The sequence below is a fragment of the Meriones unguiculatus genome, chromosome 21 (assembly GCF_030254825.1).
Source record: "Meriones unguiculatus strain TT.TT164.6M chromosome 21, Bangor_MerUng_6.1, whole genome shotgun sequence".
NCBI lineage: Eukaryota > Metazoa > Chordata > Mammalia > Rodentia > Muridae > Meriones > Meriones unguiculatus.
The window spans coordinates 8,149,015-8,169,176 of record NC_083368.1 but is presented as its reverse complement, the minus strand read 5'-3'; the positions used below and the strand labels follow the sequence as shown (position 1 = coordinate 8,169,176).

The following is a 20,162-nucleotide window of genomic DNA, read 5'->3' as shown; positions in this document are numbered from 1 at the left end:
CTACCACGAGGTACATCTGAACAGAGATTCAAGGTTATATCCATACATGGTCCTTAACTGGAGATACAGTCTCACAAAAGACCCCTGTGCCCAGATATATTTGCTCCTTGTGAAATTCTTCTCCAGGTCATACGAACTCCCCCTTCTTTCATATGATTCCCTGCACTCTGCCCAAGGTTTGATTATAAGTCTCAGTATCTGCTTTGAAACACTGTTACGTAGAGACTTTCAGAGTCTTTCAGTGGTAGTCTCCTGTCTTGTTACTTGTTTTCTCCTACTTCCAATGTTCATCCCATTTGTTTTTCTAAGTGAGGATTGATCATCTTACCCCAGGTCCTTTTTCTTGTTCATCTTCTTTAGATTTACATATTTCGGTATGTTTATCCTATCTTACAGGTCCAGTACCCATTTATAAGTGAGTATATATAGTGTGTGTCTTTCTGCTTCTGGGATAGCTCACTCAGAATGATCTTTTCTAGATCCCACCATTTGCCTGCAAATTTCATGATTTCCTTGTTTTTAATTGCTGAGTAGTATTCCATTGTTTAAAAGTACTACAATTTCTGTATCTATTCCTCTGTTGACGGACATTTGGGTTGTTTCCAGGTTCTGGCTATTATGAATAAAGCTGCTACAAACATGGTTGAGCAAATGTCCTTGTTGAGCATCTTTTGGATGTATGCCTAGGAGTTAAAAACTATTCTAAATCCACCTACATAATGGTGATTTGTTACATTTACTCTCAAATTAACATAACTTAGATTAATCTGGTGGGAAAGTCTCAATGGGGAATTTTCAATAATAGGCTACCTGTGGGCATGTCAGTGAGGGATAGTCTTAACTTGATTTATTGACGTAGAAAGACCCAACCCATTGTGGGCAGCACCATTCCTTACACAGAGTGTTCTGAACTGTGTGAGTGGAAAATGAAACTGAGCAAACAATCAGGCAAGGATGTATGCATTCAGATTTATTTGTTCTTGATGTGACCAGCTGTTTGAAATTCCTGCTTTGCATTCCCTACAATGATTGACAACAACCTAGGATTGTAATATGAAGAGGACTGGAGGGTGGGATTGGGAAGGGATCAGGGAGAGAGCTACAGCTGGGATACAAAATGAATAAACTTTAATTAATAAAAAATAAAGTGAAAATTAAAAAAAAAGTAGAAAAGACACAAGCTAACTAAGCAGAATAAGAAACAAAATCCATCTATCTGTTGTCTGTAAGAAATCCACAGTTGTTTTAAACACCGAAAATATGGAAAAAGTATTCCAAGAAAAAGAGATCAGGAAACAAACCAATGTTATCATCTTAATATGTGATAAAAGAGACTCTAAACAGAAGAGACCAAAAAAGGATACTTCATAATAGTCAAAGGGTCAATTATTCAAGAAAATATTACCGTACCAAACATATATACACCCACTCTGGTGAGCATTTCATCAAAAGTATACTAAAGGAATTAAAGACACAGGTTAGCACCAACCAAGTAAAACTGACATCAACATCCCATTTTCTCTAATATGACAACTCATTTAATCCATCTGCGCAAAAAGGAAACAGAACACTCAGGATTAAATGAAATCTTACATTGAATGGGTCTAATAACTATAGAATAATTGACCCAACACACACACACACACACACACACACACACACACACACACACACCGCGGTGGGGGGGAGAGAAGGAAGAAAGAGAGGAGAAAGAGAGGGGTGAGGAGTGAGAGAGAAAGAGGGATACATTCTACACAGTAGTACATGGAAGCTACTCTAAAGTAGACTTAATGAGATACAACAAAAACCTAAACAAATACAGAAAAAAAATAACTGAACTTAAAATCAACAACAAACACATTTTTCTTAAGAATATACATTTAAGTAGGTTAATATTTTTGGAATTAAATGAAAATAAAAACACAGAACAACAAAACCTATGGAGCACATTAACAGATTTTTAGATAGAGAAGGTTATAGTTGTTTGTACCAATATTTTAAAAAATAAGAACATACTAAACCCAAACTCAGTATAACCCAAGAAATATTAAAAATCAAAGCAGAAAATAATGAAATAGAAAGAAAACAATAAGAACCAATAAATCTAAAAGCTAATTCTTTGAGAAGGTTAACAAGATTGATAGGACTTTAGCCCAATTGATCAAAATTATTATACTCACAATTAAAACAGACACCAAAGAAATATAGACCATTACAAGGGAATACTTTAAAAAGTTGTACTCCATTATGTTGGAATATTAGAAATAAATGGACACATTTCTTTATTCATTTATTCCACTAAATTTAAGCCAAGATCAACAACCTTAACAGATACATAACAAATGTGGAGACTTAAAAAATAATAAAAAGCCTCCTGACTGAAATGCTCAGGACCAGGTTGATCAACAGCGAAATCCTAGTAGAATTTCAAAGAAGAACAACAAGTATTACTTCTTAAATTATTCTAAAAACAAACAAACAAAAAACTAGAAACACAAGTATGTCCCCCAAACTCATTCTATAAAGCCAGTATGACTTTTATACCCCAAATACACACACACAAAACAACAACACAAAACATTACATGTCAATATCCATAATGAGCACACATGCAAATTGCTCAATAAAACAATACAAGCACATATCTATCATTATCGAGTAAGATTCACCACAGAAATTCAGTGTTGGTTTAACATATTTAGGTCAGTACATAATAAATCATGTGAGCAGACCTAAAGCTAAGTATACACGAATGCCTCAATACATGCGCAAAAAACACCTGACAAAATCCAACTTATTTTCATGACGATAAAAGAATACTGAAGAGAGTAAAACTAGAGGGGACATACTTCTACATAATAAATGCCATATGTGACAAAAACACAGCCAACATTATCCTACGTGAAGAAAATGATGAAGCAATGGCATTAAAATCAGGAATGAAATTGGGCTGTCCATTATCCCCAACCCTTACCCTAGAAGCATTTTCTGGAGGAAAAGGCAAGAGAAGGAAATTAAAATTAAATTATAAAATTAAATTAAATTATAATTAATTTTAATTTAATTTTAATTATAGGGAAGAAAGTCTAGTTATTCTTATTTTCAGATGATAGATTATACAAAAGCAATCCTAAAAATTTCACTAAGTAATATCTAGGAGCAAAAAACAATTTTAGTAAACAGGAAGAATACAAAATAAATATACATACATCACAGTAGCCTCACTGAGAAAGAGAAAGTGGACATACTCTCATTACGCTAGCATTATAATAAAATACCTTTGAAAAAATTTAACCATTGAGGTAAAAGACCTCAATAGTTAAAACTTCAAATTTTTGATGAATTAGATTGAGAAATATACTAGAAAACAAAAAGATACCCCACTTTCATTGGTCAGTAGAATTAATATTATGAAAAATGGCCACCCTCCCAAAATCAATTCACATATGCAAAGCAATTCTAATAATAAAAAAATACCCACAACATTCTTTACATCAATAAAGTTTCTTGAATTATATCTATGGAACCCAAAACAACCTTGGATAGCCAAAACAATCCTGACTAAAAAGGAATAATATTAGAGGGACTGGAATTCCCAACTTTAAGAAATACTATAGAGCTATATTAGTAAAAACAATATGGCACTGGCACAAAACAGTCCTCTATACCATTGGAATAAAATAGAAAACTCAAAAATGATTACTCATAACTACAGACAACTGGTATTTAGCAGAGTTAAAAAACAAACACTGAAGAAAAGAGAGCATCTTCAACAATTGGTGCTGGAAAACTGAATGTCCACATGAAGAAGGAAAAACATTGACTCACATCTGTCAGTTTACACATTAGATCCACATGGATCAAAAACCTCAATCTAAAATGCACAACTACAAGTAGACAAGACTATAAGAAGAAAACATAAGCGGTACCCTTCAAGATAGAGATGCAGGAGAGGAGTTTCTAAGTAAGACTCAATCAACTCAGGAACAGCTGAGACTTTAAAACACTTAAAACCATGTTGTATGAAAGGAGAGAAGGTTAGCACTCCCCTTAAGAAGGATGGAACAGGCCCTTGGGCCTAAAAACACACATACAGTTAAAAAGCTTAAAACCTTCTGTGTATTTAAGAAAACAATCAACCAAGAGAAAAACACTCACAGAATGGGAAATGAATATTTACCATCTATTAATCTGATAGGAGGTTAATGTCCAGAATAAACAAAGATTTCAAAAAACAAAGAGTCAAGGAAACAAATGGCCAGAAATAAAGAGGGGGTGCTGGTGCTAAGTTATCTACACAGAGTTTTGTCAACAGAATTAAAATAGACAAGAAAAAAATCATAAAACAATCATTTCAAAATGTGTTGATCATCCTTAGCTGTTAGGAGAATGAAATTAAAACAACTTTGATATCTAATTCTCCATGGATCTTTTTTTCCACTATTTATTTTTATTTTTCTAATATTAGTTACAGTTTATTAACTTTGTATCCCAGCTGTATCCCCCTCCCTCATTCCCTACCAATCCCACCCTCCCACCCTCATCTCCTCCCTGCCCCCTTCTAAGTCCACTGATTGGGAGGGACCTCCTTCCCTTTCATCTGACCCTGGTTTATCAGGTATCTTCAGGGCTGGCTGCAAAGTCCTCCTCTGTGGCCTAGCAGGGCTGCTCTTCCCTCTGGGGGAGGGAGGAGTCGAAGAGCCAGCCATTGAGTTCATGTCAGAAATAGTCCCTGTTCCGCTTACTAGGGTACCCACTTGGATACTGAGCTACCATGGGCTACATCCGAACAGGGGTTCTAGATTACATCCATACATGGTCCTTGGTTGGAGAAACAGTCTCATATAAGACCCCTGTGCCCAGATATATTTGGTCCTTGTGGTGCTCCTGTCCTCTCCAGGTCATACTAACTACCCCTTCTTTCATATGATTCCCTGTGCCTTGCCGAAGGTTTGGTTATGAGTATCAGTATCTGCTTTGGTACACTGCTAGGTAAGGTCTTTCAGAGGCACTCTGTGTTAGGCCCCTGTGCTGTTATTTGTTTTCTCCTACTTCCAATGTCCATCCCATTTGTCTTTCTAAGTGAGGCTTGATCATCTTACCCCAGGTTCTCTTTCTTGTTTATCTTCTTTAGATGTATAGATTTCAGTATGTTTGTCATATCTTATAGGTCTATGGATCTTTTAAAAGAACCTTACACTCTCACTTCATTAGACCATCATAATTCTAAATCTCATCGTTATACATCATCGCTCTTGCATCAGTGAGTCAATGAACACTGAGGAACATGATGCATAAAGACTGTACAAACCAGGCAGAATATCAAGGTGTGAAACAGCATCTCATAGAAATGTATCCACAATGGCAATATCAATAGACATGTTAATGCGAAAGAGGCAAAAAATCTCACCATGTTCCTACCCCAGACAAAAGCTACAGGTAAGTACAGAGAGCAAGAATTATACTCTCCCAGGGATGAGCCCACTAAAATAATAGAGGTTAACCCTGAAACCACATTTACACAAACAACAGAAAATGGACTTCACAGGTTATATTTATATGCATACAGATGCAAGAAACACTGAGTCAGCGGCCCAACAGTCAGTTTAGAAGCCTCTGTCTGTGTCCCAGCTCCTACGGCTCCTTGATCATGCACTGTTTGTCTACCTCCTCCTCAGTGACACATAGTGAGTAAGTCACAGGTTTCCCTCTCCTCCTCATGCTTATATCATCTGAGTTTATATGAAGAAGAATGAAAAATAATGTAGTAACTGGCAGTACAATGTTGGGAAACAGCTGCCATTTTTCAGATTTTTCAAGCCGTCTATCAATGAACAGATTGCCTGAAAATCTGTACACTTTGCTTTTCCAGTAACAATCAATACATTTACTTTACTGTGCTCCAGAAAACTCTGCCCAGCACGGCTGTGTTTGGGAGGAAATTCCACGAATGAAAGAAGAGTCACATGCACTTTAGCTGATTTTCCAGTTTTTGTTAATGAATTCCCTGTCCTGGAGGCCTATATAACAAGGATTACTGATTATACGTAAATCTGCTTAAAATGTCCAGTATGCTACCGTAAGAATTTTGCTTCTACGTTCTTTAACTTAAAAGATTCATTGATGAGGTCACTGAACTCTTAACACAGGTCTTCTTCTGGCTCAACTCTCTGAATCCACCATCTTACAGTTGGCGCATATAAGCAACCTAAAGCAGTGTTTTCAGTCTTTGAACTGTACAGACATTCAACATCTCAGGCTTTTCACTCCCTAATTTGATGTTAAGTTTCTTAATGATACTTTATCATAAATCATTACAAACGTATAAATATATTTGCAAAAACACTTTTTAGTATGTAGTGCCTTAGTCTGTTTTACTCATTTCTAAATACCTTCTGGTACCACAATAATGCAACATTATTAGACCTATGTATTAAGTTAATAAATGGCAAACATTTGGTACTAGGAAAATAGATAAGGTTGTTTTAATATCATTGCAGTAGCTGAAAATCTATGTTTAAAAAGCAGTTTATACATGGGTGTCTAATTAATGAACCATAATTATCATCAGGGGTCCCATGTCAATAACAGGTATAAGAATAAATTGGGATGATTATTATCTGGTATGAAAAACCATATTTTTTCAAAATATATCCTTAAAAGAAGATTTAACCATATGTGCTGTTCTGAGTGCATTAACTAAATTCTAAACTCTGTCAAAGAGTTTGGAGTGAATGTATCAGTCACCAATGAATTACCTTCTCTGTCACTGTAAATGCAGCTGGGTTTGCACCTGTACAATGAAAGGGGCCTCACTGGACCTCTGCTTGTCATAAACAGTTGACCTTCCATCAAGGCACTGATATACAAAAATTATCTCCAAATAAAGGAGGAGAAAATTTAACAGGGCAAAAACTGTTCTCGGTGGAATAGATGAGCATCAAAACCCTTCCAGGTGATTTTTAATACTATTATATTCTGTGAAGCTGGACTTCAAAACGTCCATGAAATTTTGCTTAGGTAAAGGGGAGAGCTATATGGGGAAGCATGAATCTCCTTGATAATAAATATAATTTATTTTGCAGGTGGTCTGGGGCAGTCGGGGATGGGAGCTTGAGGGATCAGATGGGAAGGATGGAACAGAGAATGAGGGGAGAGACAGTTGCAGTTTGGAGGTGTTTGGGGAGGGCATGCCTAAACCCAGCACTATAATTCTGGAATTTATGAGGTTGATCCTAGTGAGGACTACTAGTCATGAAGGTTAGAGGCTGAACTGGCCATCTTTTGTAGCCAGACAGGGATTCCAGTAGTTACACTCAGCTGAATTGTATATATATATATATGTATACATTATAATGTTTATAGATAGACAGACAGACAGATGGATATAGATATACCCATATATTGGAATCTTGTTCAGTCATCCTTAGAGAGGCATCCCTTGGCAGCACATGGGAGAGGTGCAGAGACTCACAGCCAGACATTATTCAGAGACAGGCTAAACTGAAGGTCTCCCCTGGGTCTTTTCTCTTGGATATCGGAAAACCCCTCAGAAGAGGGGAAGGAAAGAGTGTAGGAATCAGAGGGAATGGAGGACACCAGAGAAACATAACCCATTGAATCACCTAAGCAGGACTCACATGAGCTCACAGAATCTAAAACAGCAAACACAGGCCTTCATGGGTCTATAGCAGGTCCTCTGCTTATAGATTATAGCTGTTAGCTTGGTGTTCTTGTGAGACGCCTAACAGCGGGGGTGGGTGTATCTCTGACTCTTTTGCCTGCTCCTGAGACTATTTTCTCCTACTGTGTTGTCTTGTTCAGACTAGATATGAGGGCTTTCATCTTGTCTTATTGTCCTGTTTTGATATCAACTCTTGGAGGCCTACTCTTTGCAGGAGAGAAAAAGGAGAAGGAATTTAATCTGGGTGAGAGCTGAAGGGAACAAGCGAAAGGAGTGGAGGAAAGGGAAACTGTGGCTAGGATATATCACGTAAAAGAAAAATCTATTTTCAATTTTAAAATAATTTAGTCTAGATTGTAGGCTAATGTTGACAGAAGTTTCAGGGTTCCTGAAATATATCAGTTAAAGAGGTTGTGGTGACCTGGGAATCTGGAATATAGAGCAGGTTAGGGATAGGTGTGGAAGAGATTCTATATTTATTTGTAGCATCAGCTTTCACAGAAATGGTTATATATGTGAATAAAAGTCACACAAATAGCTGAAGACTTAAAGAATCAACCTGAAGAGATCAGCTCCCCATGATCAGAAATCTAAACCAGCAAGTGAGACACAGTCAATACAGCATGCCCATACGGAGCTTGCTCTCAATAGTGACATAATACAGCAGTGACAGAGCAGTAAACTCTAGGAGCTGAAAGGGACTGAGAAGGCATTCCAATCTGATTTGAAAGAGGAAGTCCAACAAAGCAGAAGGGATCAAAAGCGGGTGCAACAGTCTACCAGTAGTGAACGAATGTGTTTGCTTGTTCAGCTCATGTTTTTCTATCATATACATGCACTGGTGTCCAGACCTCCCTTTGCAAGGTTTGTAAACGTTTCCAAGTGAAGAAATAGTTTAATACATTTGTTTGCCTCTCTTGTGTGACTGACATTCAGGAAACGCTGAAACAGAGAAGTTGCTATGCATTGTTTTGCAGCCCACCCATCATGGGGAAGAATGGAAAGGCATGTACAAATGTCGTAATAGGTTCATAACATGAAAAACAAGGAGCTGCAATTCAGTGTGCTGAAAAATATCCACAAAGCAGTGCACTCTATAAGAGGTGCAGCACAAACGTAAAATTAACCAGGCAGCAAAATAAGAAAGGCTTCATGTGCAGAGAGTTTGGATGATGTTTTGATGCCTGTAAGTATGGTCAAAAACATCAGCATGTGTTTATTAGAGCCGATCATAAGGCGAATCAGTGGAAGGATTTTGTTTTATACAAATTGTTTCTGGACATGTGTATGGAGCAGGCATGAAAGGTAAAACAGAGGCAAAATAAAAGAGATATCATTCCGAATAAGTTCTCCAAATGTTTACAGAACATAGTGTCAGTTTACATTTTCCTCAGTTCATTATTATTTTTATTATTTTATTTTTATTAATTACAGTTTATTCACTTTGTATTCCCCCCCCCGTAGTTCCCTCCCACTTTCCCTTCCTCTTCACCACCCGTGCCCCTCTCCCAGTCCACTGATAGGGAGGTCCTCCCCCCCTTCCCTCTGACCCTCGTCTATCAGGACTCATCAGGAGTGGCTGCTTTGTCTTCCTCTGTGGCCTGGTACGGCTGCTCCCCCCTCAGGGAGAGGTGATCAATATTTATCGTTTATGTAAACGTCCCTCTAAAGAACTTTAGGTTGAGAGAGGGTGCCTATAAAGAACCCTGCTTCCAGGACTCAGTGCAGAGCCACGGGCTGGGTTTCTTACACTGAATTACATGTGCTGCTCCCTCAGCTATGTGCTTTGAGCTCGAGTCTAACAAAAATGAGCTTTGTGTCTTGGATCCTTCTCCTTGCAATTTCAGTGTTTATGCTTATTGATTTGGCAAGGAGCCAAATAGGCAGCTCACACAGAAAACCCTGGCAAAGAAGAACACTTCTTCTATTGAGAATTCCTTCAACGTTCAGTCCCATAATTACTTTGTTATTAAAATTATCTTGTTCAGGGTGAATTTGGTGGGACCCAGGACAGGGAAACGGGCAGAACAGACTACAAGGTAACATTCTGTAGAATTATCATTACACAGGTGCTAAAATATTACATGAGTCACATCCCTTTGCTTTAAATCGACTATGACCTGGAGCTAGTTACATTTCGGGTTTTTCCTATTTTTCCTGAAATCTGAGTTAAAAATCTCATCTAGTATATAAAGGACTATAAGGAGGATGCAATATATGAACACCTCCAAGTCTGATAGGTATGTATAGTTAATAAATAGGAATACAATCTCATATAAATGTGAGATTATTCTTATAGAGGTTACTGTGATAGTCATTCTTGGTTGTCACCTTAACAGCATTGGGAGTTACACATACCTGAGCAGCTGGGTACACCTGTGAGGAGGAGACTCTTCTTTATTAAACCATTTGAAATGGGTCTCCTGAGGTGGGAGGATTCACCTTTCATCCGGGCCTTACCTTCTAATAGCAGCCCACAGACATGGAGGAAGGAAGCTTTTGTGCTTTGCCTACTTGCCCCTCACTGAAAGAGCCAACTTCTTCAGGATCCCAACCTATAATTATAACCAGCTAAGAGATCCAACCTCGTGGACTGAACAGTTAATGGATTCTTGGTAGACAGCCATTGCTGGACTAGCTGAACCATGGCCTATAACTAATTCTAATTAATCCCTTATATGGACAGACAGACATACACACACACACACACAGAGAGAGAGAGAGAGAGAGAGATATGATATATTAAGTCTATAAATTCAGTTTCTCTAAAGAACCTTAACTAATACAATTACTTTTTTCTTTCCTATTCTAAGATAGCCAATAACTGTTGAAGTGGTCTAATTTTAAAATAAAAACAATAAGCAAAATGTTCTTTCACTTTATTCAAAATTATCTCATTTTTAAATTTATCCCTGTAGCTTAAAAATATTTTTCTTACAGCAGCCCAGATAGAAACGCATAATAACAAATGACCTTAATACTTGTTATATTGATAAATAAGTCAAGGTAAATATTAAGATGCAAAATATGTAAATGTAATGTGCATACTTAAGCTGCTTTTGACACATGGTAATGACTATGGAATTATAATGGTTTAACCAAAAATGTGCTGCTCCATATACCGACTGCGCCAGGTGTTCCAGAGGAAAGTATTAATCTACAGTAACGTCCCTGAGGCAATGGGAAGTAATTAGAGAACGTCACACTTAAACATTAATATTTTGGATTTATATTGTACCTTTCATCTAAAGGCGGCCCAAAAGCCTCTATAAACGTTAACTCATTAGCTTCTCGATGGCCTCTGTCCCAGAAGGTAAGGAGGTGTCCCACTAAATTTTGCAAATAGAAAAATATTAAACCTGGAGTAATTAAATATTACACCTAAGATTTGGTAATAATGGCATACTGTAATAACTTTTTAAGAATTAAGAAATGACACCCAGATTTTCCTCATACTAAAAATACTTTTATAACTCACTATTTTATAATATTTTTCATATATTTCCTTTTAGAAGCATGTTTCAGTTCTAAATGAAATTAAGTTTTCTATTTTTTAAATACAGTTTTTTGGATATTGAACTAGATATTTACAACATATAAGGCTGAGGGAAGTTCTATTTGTGTGGGAGTGTGTATGTATGTATGTTCACAGCAATTTCTCAACACCTGAGAAACCTTATGGAATGTTTTTGTTTACCAAAGTTAACCAAGCACTCAGTTAACAGTGTAAAGAAAAACATCATGCTTTGTTTTAGTAGTAATAGTATTTTTGTTTACAGATCATCTGAACTTCATAGCAACCAATACAATATACACATACTATAGATCTTGAATGAACTCTTTCAATTTAATGATTCAAGTTCACTTCCCCTTATTGCCAAATCCCCAAGCACCTTTTTATTTTATTTACTGCAAAACCTTGACTTTTCCCAAATACACCTGCGAGCACTTTCCTCAGTCCTTCTGTTCCTTCTCGGAATATGATAGACCTGTGGTACATAAATCAGAATTCCTCCAGGTGCTAGACTCTGCACCACAGTAAGAACTCTTCTAACCAATTTAGTGTGTCTGGTTTAATGTTGAGGTCTTTGATCCACCTGGACTTTAGTTTTGTGCAGGGTGGTAAATATGGATTTATTTTCATTTTTCTGCATGAAGACATCCAGTTGGACCAACACCATTTGTTGAAGATGCTGTCTTTTTTCCATTGAATGCTTTTGGTTTCTTTGTCAAAATTCAAGTACCCATAGGTGTGTAGGTTTATTTCTGGGTCTTCTATTCGGTTCCATTGATCCACCTTTCTGTTTCTATGCCAATACCATGCAGTTTTTAATACTATTGCTCTGTAGTACAGCTTGAGATCAGAGATGGAGAAACCTCCTGACAATCTGCTATTGTATAAAACACAGGCTAAGACTCACAACCAAACCCTGGGCAGAGTTCAGGGAATCATATGAAAGGAGAGGGTTTTAGTAAGATCTGGAGAGGACAGGAACTCCACAAGGACCAAATATATCTGGGCCCAGGGGTCTTTTCTGAGACTGATTCTCCAACCAAGGATCATGCACGGATATAACCTAGAACCCCTGCTGGGATGGAGCCCATGGCAACTCAGTACCCAAGTGGGTACCCTAGGAAGGGGAACAGGGACTGTCTCTGACATAAACTCAGTGGCTGTCTCTTTGACCTCCCCTCCCTCCCGGAGGTAGGAGCAGACTTGCTAAGCTACAGAGAAGGACATTGCAGCCAGTCCTGAAGAGACCTGATAAGCTAGGGTCAGATGGGAAGGGAGAAGGACCTCCCCTATCAGTAGACTTAGAGAGGGGCAAGGAAGAGCTGAGGGAGGGAGGATGGGATTGGGAGGGAATGAGGGAGGCGGCTATAGTTGGGATAGAAAGTAAATAAACTGTAACTAATATAAAAAATAAAATTTTAATTAAACAAAAAGAAAAAAATAAAGTAGCAAATAAGAACTCTTCAATACAGTCTCAACAGGACATTTCTACACTGATGCCATGAATACTTCATAGCCTGGAAATGTGAACAGCAATCTATGCACCTGGCACAAGCACAAAAAAATACACAAACATGACCAGAATTATCTGTGGACAGATTTCTGGAACCAACTATACCTTAGCTTTATCGTGTTTCCTCTTTCCTATCTCCTTTTAGTTCTGAACCTGTAGTTCAATAGGCTTATTTCATTAAAATCCCCACCTTAGTATAATTTTCTGGAGAACTAAAACATAAGACCATCTATTGCATGAACCTCTGTTTTCATTGTACTATGCATATTATTGCAGACAGTAAGAAAATGTAAAGGTCCACCTATGGGGTCTTGGTTAAATATATTTCTCTTCTTTAAATATATTTCTTTCTGTATTTAGAATGTAATAACAATCAGGCATAAGGAGCTACCAAATAAAATCTCCAGTTCCAAGAATAGGGTCCTTAATTTTGAGGTATTGGCCAGTCAGGTCCCATAGACCCCCAAGCATTATAGGCTAGTGACAATGCTATTAGCTACCTTCTGGAAATTGACAGAAAGAATCTATTGCTCAAGAGTCTACATACTTGTATCACAGAACATGGAGACCATGCTGGAACTTACTTGGAAGATTCATCATTATGGGTTAGCTTTCTTGATGCAAGAAGGAGCTATGCACACTACTGTAGGAGAGTAATACCGTCCCGATGTGAGCTATATAAACTACAACAGTGACAAGATATGACAACTGGTGCCATAGTGGAATAAAAGTTATGTGAGTAATCAACTAATAAGGTCCAATCCAGAAATGGAATCCATTTGCCACTATTAAGAGGATGAAAATCCTGTGGTTCAATCAGTCAGGATCTAAGGGAATATATAATCCTATTATTCTGTTCCATTCACATGATGTTAAAATGATTAAAAGTGGTATTGTCATATCTATAGATCATAGCCTGTCTTAGCCCTTATCAGAGAATATTCTTTCAGTCAGTGGCAATTCACATAAAGATTCTCAATTCACTAATAAGCAAAGAATAAAAAACTGTAAGTCCTGAGCCCTAAATGAAACGAACATATCCAAACTCCTTCCCTAAAGGTTCAGGCATTTTTATGAAAAAGTGGAAGACAGATTATAAGAGACAGTGTTTTCCATCAAGGAAACAGTGTTTTCCAGTTGCAAAAAAAACAACAAAAAAAAAACCAGTTGCATATATGAATTCATAGCAAATGTGAAAGGATGCACAAAATCTGCATAGTCTCACGTCATACAAAATTCCCAGCATAGAGGGGGGGAAAGGCGGAATTCAAACCCTAGCACCAGGTGAGGGCCTACTGACAATTGATAGCTACTGAATGAGGAGGAGACACTTTTCCTTAATGATGTAACCCTGGTGAGACAATCACATGCCAGTGCGGGCGCCACTCCAAAACCACTTAGGCCACACAAACTAGACTTAATGAAGAGAAAGGTACAAGCTCACATTTGGGAGGCTGGAAAGGAGCTTTTAGCCTCCGTACAATCTAATCTATACCAAGAAAGTTTTTAGCTTCCGAGACTTATTGCTGAGTAAGCTCATGCTTTCTAGCTCTTTCTGAACTCTAGTTGGCTAGTTTAACTCAGCTCTTCTAGCTCAAACTCCTCTCCAAATTGACTGATTCAGACTGGCTTCTCTCAGCTTCTGACTGAATTGCACTGCTTGGCTTCAAACTAACTCTAGCAATCCATTCTAATCCTCTGGCTCCTTGTTTTCTGGCTCATTCCCTTTACCTATGTCTAGCTTGTTTTCTCTTCAACCAACCTGTCCCTGTTAAAACTGTCCCCCCATGCTGCTTTCTTTTAAGCAGCCCCTCTTTCTTCGCTGTTCTTGTGAGGGTTAGACATACCCTAATCAATCAAATCTTTCTCTGATTCATCACTTTGTCTGCCACTCAATTTAGATATCACTTTCAAATATGGGTGCTTCTTTCTACAGACTAACTTTACTGTCACAGATTGGGATTAAAGATGTGTACTAAGGGTGTGTCTGTATTCCAAGTATGTTACTAGGTTAAAATCCTTCTACAGTGGTGGAAGGGGTGAATGTGTTCAGGATACAATGTACAAAATTCTCAAAGAATTAAAAATATTGCTTAAAAAGTCAGAATCAGAAAAAATAGTAAAATGGAATACTAACTCAATAATACAGAACTACAGCATTTGTAAAGTATCATTTCACATTGAACCAATAACTTTATTCTTAAGATATTAAAAAGCATTAATTTTAGAAACATTCTATAATAAGATTATAATAAGTTCATTCTATAATAAGATTACTAGAACTGTGAACAGATTTCTTAACAAAGTCCATGCTACATTGTAAAGATAGTGATTTGATAGGATGAGACACAATCCCTGAAGTTTGGAAGAATACAATCATTCAAGATACATATTATACAAAACATTTAGAATTTCCTGTTCCTAGTTTCTATTGGGTCAGTTCTATGAAGGATAATAAAGTTCACAGGAAAATATGAAATGTCACTTGTCATATAAGGCCAAAAAATCTTCAGTGAGAAAAGTGTGTTTGATCAGAAGATGTGATGAGATATATATTTGTAAAGACCCTGTAGGTAAAAGAGGGTGCATATTCAGTGGCCTTGGTGGAGCAGGAACTTGTCTTCAAACTCATAAAAGCATCAGTGTGATTAGAACAAGTAAGACTGAGGAAGCAATCCGAAGTCATTTAAATCATGGTACCTTTTCCTGAGATAGACCTCATGAGGAGGAGAAAAGGGATCAAAATTTCTCCTTTTCAAGTGTGAAAGTTAATGAGTAGAAATGGAAAAGGATTAGTAAAATATATGCTTTGACACAAATGTAATGTGTGTACCTATGTTTAATAAAAAGGAAGGCCATACAATTTTAACAATCTTTATCAGTGAATAACAGAGCTATAAATAACTTTCTTTGTGCCTATTCCTATTTGTTATGTTTTTCAATGTCTAAACATTTTTTTTTGTCTTCATGAAATAGGTTTTACAGTGTGATCAGTCTCCAGTGTAACAGCACAGACCAGAGAGTACTCAATTATGGTCTGCTGCATACAAAAAAGGAACCAATTCCTAGAATCTTTCATGCAGAATGAGTGCTACGCGTTGGAGATAATTGATACACACAAATCTGGCATTTGGTTTTTTATGAACATCTAAGCCTAGGCATTCAACCATAACATTGGGAAGACTCATTTTCCTGTTTTGTAGAAAACAGTCCCCAGAAATTATACATCGTTTAAAATGCAAATAACACATCCTACTACACCTCAGACTTTTTAAAACATAAGATAAGAATTTGTTTTGAATCAATTCAGAAATGTATTGCCTCACTCATAACTTGTTATCCCATTATTTTATTCTAAAAGTCATAATTGTGATTAAATTACTCCCAAATATCAACCTCTGCAAAATCAAACTGAAAGCAAAATTAATTATAATGATTCATGAATCATGATTATACATTATGTGCTAATCAAAGCTCGGTGCTCTGTAGCGATTATCTTAGCTAATGAAGAATATGAAAAATGGACAATTTTCATGTTGTTTGGGAAATAAGCAAACAAGTTCAAACACAATGAGGAAAAGTTTATACCCAATGTAGCTAGGAGTTGAGCATGAGCATACTATGCCAAAAATGTAGAGTAACAAATTGTGTTTCCATAATGTCTAAATTTATTAAATAACAATAATTTCGCCAGATATGAAAGTTCTGTTGGCACCAGGGTAAACAAACATTCCTTCATATCTCTCCACAGGTGGCTAAGACAAATATGGGTTCTTTTATTCCAAACTTAATTGCTAATATTAACTTAATAAAGTGTGTGTGAGTGTGTGTGTGTGTACATATATATGTATAGGTTATGGTAGCTACAAAGAATTTAAAAAGGCATAGCAGAGTTCAAGGATTTTCAAGTTTGAGAAAAAAAAGCTAAAAGCTAACAGGGATGCAAAACTAACAACAAACTAATAGTAAGACAGCAAACCAGGTTGGAAGTCAGTTGGAGACGCTGCTGCTGCTGCTGCTGCTGCTGCTGCTGCTGCTGCTGCTGCTGCTGCTGCTGACTACACAAGCTGAGTCAGACTTGAGCAGCTCATCAGCACTGAGTTGTACTGCAGAAGAAATAGCAGCATCTCAGGCAATACTGGGAAAGAGCAGTACTGCCTCCAAATGAATAACAGGGTGTACAAGTGGACAGTATGTCCAGAGGGACAAGCTTGTAGATGCTGGATGGACAGCAATTTGAATAGGGTACATCAAGAGAGGAGACCTAACTGAGCTGAAGCTACTGGGACAGTGGGGAATCATTGTGTCCTCTTCATGGAATCTAGGTGAGGGAGTTGCACTCCTTCTTCAGTCTGGTATATAAGTTCTTGGTCTTACATTTCTGTATGATTTTTATTCTCCTATGCGCTCCTGTATTCACATCAATGAAGCTCTGGAATAACATCTTTCTTTTTAAGAATATGTTATTTACAAGTCAGTGCCTTCGAGGCGATTCCAGGCACATGGTTTTATGTGTTTACCAAGCTCAGCATCATCTCTATCCTCAGAACGGAGTCAAACACTGGTTGTCCCATATGTAGTGTGAAATAACAGGGCATGAAGAAGACTGATCTCCACATCTGGGCTGATATTGTTTCTGAGTGTGGTGTCAGCCTCCTATCACCCTCACTTCACCCTCACTTGAAATTTGATATAAAAATTTTCCTAGACTACAGTTTGTTCAAATAAGCTGATAAAAGTCACGTAAGGAATGTGGCCCTTCCTGGCACAGTAACCACCAACTCAAGAAGTCAGGAAACAGAGATTTATTTATTGTTTTCTGTGTCAAAAGCGATACTTAAAGTGGAATAAAACAAAAACCACAAATCAACCTGAAAACAGGAAATTATTGGCCCACATAATGAAAAGTCTAGAGGGAGGGCAGGCTCCAGACACCATTTGATCCAGTGGTTCACAATACCATCAAGGCTTGGCTCTGTCTCTTTGGGCTTCTCTTGGCTCAGTTCTGCTCACTCTGTATGCTGGCTTTGTGTCCAGGCAGGGAGCCAAGGCAGCTCCAAGTCTAGGCTTCTCATCCACACAAAGTCTCATTACAGTAAGTGGGCAAACCTTCGTTCACATTTGAAGTCCCAGCCTGAGTACTGAGACTCTCTAGTTAGGCCAGCTTATGCCACAGGTCAACTCTTTACCAGTCATCACTGAACTAAATGGATCAATTGACTCAGCCTGGATCCCAGGCATTCCTTCTCGTACACTGACACAAACAGACACCCACAGACACTGCGGTGAAATCGGGAGGTACTGTGATGCTGGAGGAGAAAATAAATTCACATACTGTGTGTGAGACTTATACACAAGCATCCCAAATCAGAAAGACAACCCATAAAGTAGGAATTAAAATCTACGATAATCAAGAAAAACATTATGTTATAAAAAATCAAGATCTTGTGTGTAATACAGTATGGTTCTCTCACACACACGCAGTAGTCAATTTTGATTATTTTTTTGTCAGCTATCAACTTATTTAGGTTTCTTGAATTTAGATGAAATAGGAACTATCAGAAAATATTTTTATATGCGTTGTCTTACTTTACTCTTTTCTATCTTACTTTTCTTTCACAAATATTCATTCAACCTCAATAAGAGCAAGGTAAATTGTTAATGGCCATTAGGATAGTTATGACACATATGGCAAAGCCTATTTTCTCCAGAATTACACAAATGTTGGGGGGGGGTGTTCAACTAATGATACCGAAGATAGGCATAGGCTGACAAGCTAGCTCAGCAGGCAAAGAAACTTGCCTCTAAGCATGATGACATAAATTCAATCCCTTAGAGTCACATGGTGGAAAGACAGTACAATCTCCTACAATTTGTCCTCTCACCTCCAATCTTGCATGAAAGCATATGTGGAAGAGCATGTACATGTAGGCACACACACATACAGGTAAATAAAAATTTAATTAATTAAAAAAAAAACCATACATGGTTGAGCAAATGTCCTTATTGTGTACTCATCCTGAGTGAGCTATCCCAGAAGCAGAAAAACACACACGGTATATACTCACTCATATAGACATATGTTATAGGATAAACCTACTAAAATCTGTACACCTAAAGAAACTAATCTAAAGGGAAGACTGGCTAAAATGCTCAATCCCCATCCCGAAAGGCAAAGCACAGAGGGCCTCTGAAAGGCTCTGCCCTGCAGACTATCAAGATGCTGAGACTTATGGCCAAACTTTGGGCAGAATGCAGGGAATCTTATGAAAGAAGTGGGAAATAGTAAGATCTGGAGAGGACAGGAGGTCCACAAGGAGAGCAACGGAACCAAAAAATTTGAGCACAGTGGTCTTTTCTGAGACTCATACTCCAACCAAGTACCATGCATGGAGATAATCTAGAACCCCTGCACAGATGTAGCCCATGGCAGTTCAGTGTCCACATGGGTTCCATAGTAATGGGAACAGGGACTGCTTGAACTGATTGGCCTGCTCTTTGATCACCTCCCCCTAATGGGGGAGCAGCCTTACCAGGCCACAGAAGAAGACAACGCAGCCACTCCTGATGAGACCTAACAAAGTAGGATCAAAAGGAAGACAAAGAAACCCTCCCCTACCAGTGGACTTGAGGAGGGGCAAGCATGGAGAAGGGGGAGAAGGGAGAGGTTGGGAGGGGAGGAGGGAGGCAACTAGAGGGGGAATACAAAGTAAATAAAGTGTAATTAAAAATAAAATAATATTAAAATTTAAAAAAAAGCAGACAAGGCTACTACTTGTGACATGATTTCCTCGAATAAGTTTGGAGTGCTTATTCAAATGACATAGGTATGGCATACTTGTTTTCTTATCTTTCAATATAAAAACAAATGCAGAGGGCTTACTTCAACTCTAAGTTAAAAAAAGATACAAAATTCACCAACAATTTAAAATCCTTCAGTCTGACATAATAATTATTGCAGTTTTTCAAACTACCTTGCAATAATGCTTTATACATATGTTAAGTTCCTCTTACTGAAGCTCAGTAAAACTCTAACACTTAACTCATGGGACACCATCTCAGTGAGCCACAGAGAGTCTTAGAGGAGTAAAAACTACTCACTAAGCGGAGGAGTACTATAACACTGTCAAGGTGTACATAATTTCCTAGAACATAAATAACTTAGAGTAGTAATTTCAATACCTATTTGAGATGAAGAACACGAAAACATGTCCAGGTACATAGTCTCTTCATACTCTAATTTCTCTTTGGTTTTAACTAGAAATGAACATTAGGACTTGCACAGCCTGAGTGCAGGCTTTCGATGGCTTCAGGGCAGGTGTGCATCAGCCTACATGTTTGAGCTCCACCAGAAGTAATCCCCCTGAAACTTTTGCAGGTTTGCTGTGTTCTCCAACCTCTGTTCATTTTAACAGCACCTCAGCTGCTTCTGATTTTTTTCCAACTCTGAA

The 20,162-nt window shown here is 37.7% G+C and overlaps 1 protein-coding gene and 1 pseudogene across 2 annotated transcripts in view; one reads left to right on the top strand and one right to left on the bottom strand.

Annotated features, from left to right (window-relative positions):
* The window catches only part of Grid2 (glutamate ionotropic receptor delta type subunit 2), a 1,564,629-nt gene that overhangs the window by 1,516,751 nt on the left and 27,716 nt on the right, over positions 1-20,162 (bottom strand). The window lies entirely within an intron of this gene.
* LOC132649829 (U6atac minor spliceosomal RNA) lies at positions 4,016-4,123 on the top strand (annotated as a pseudogene).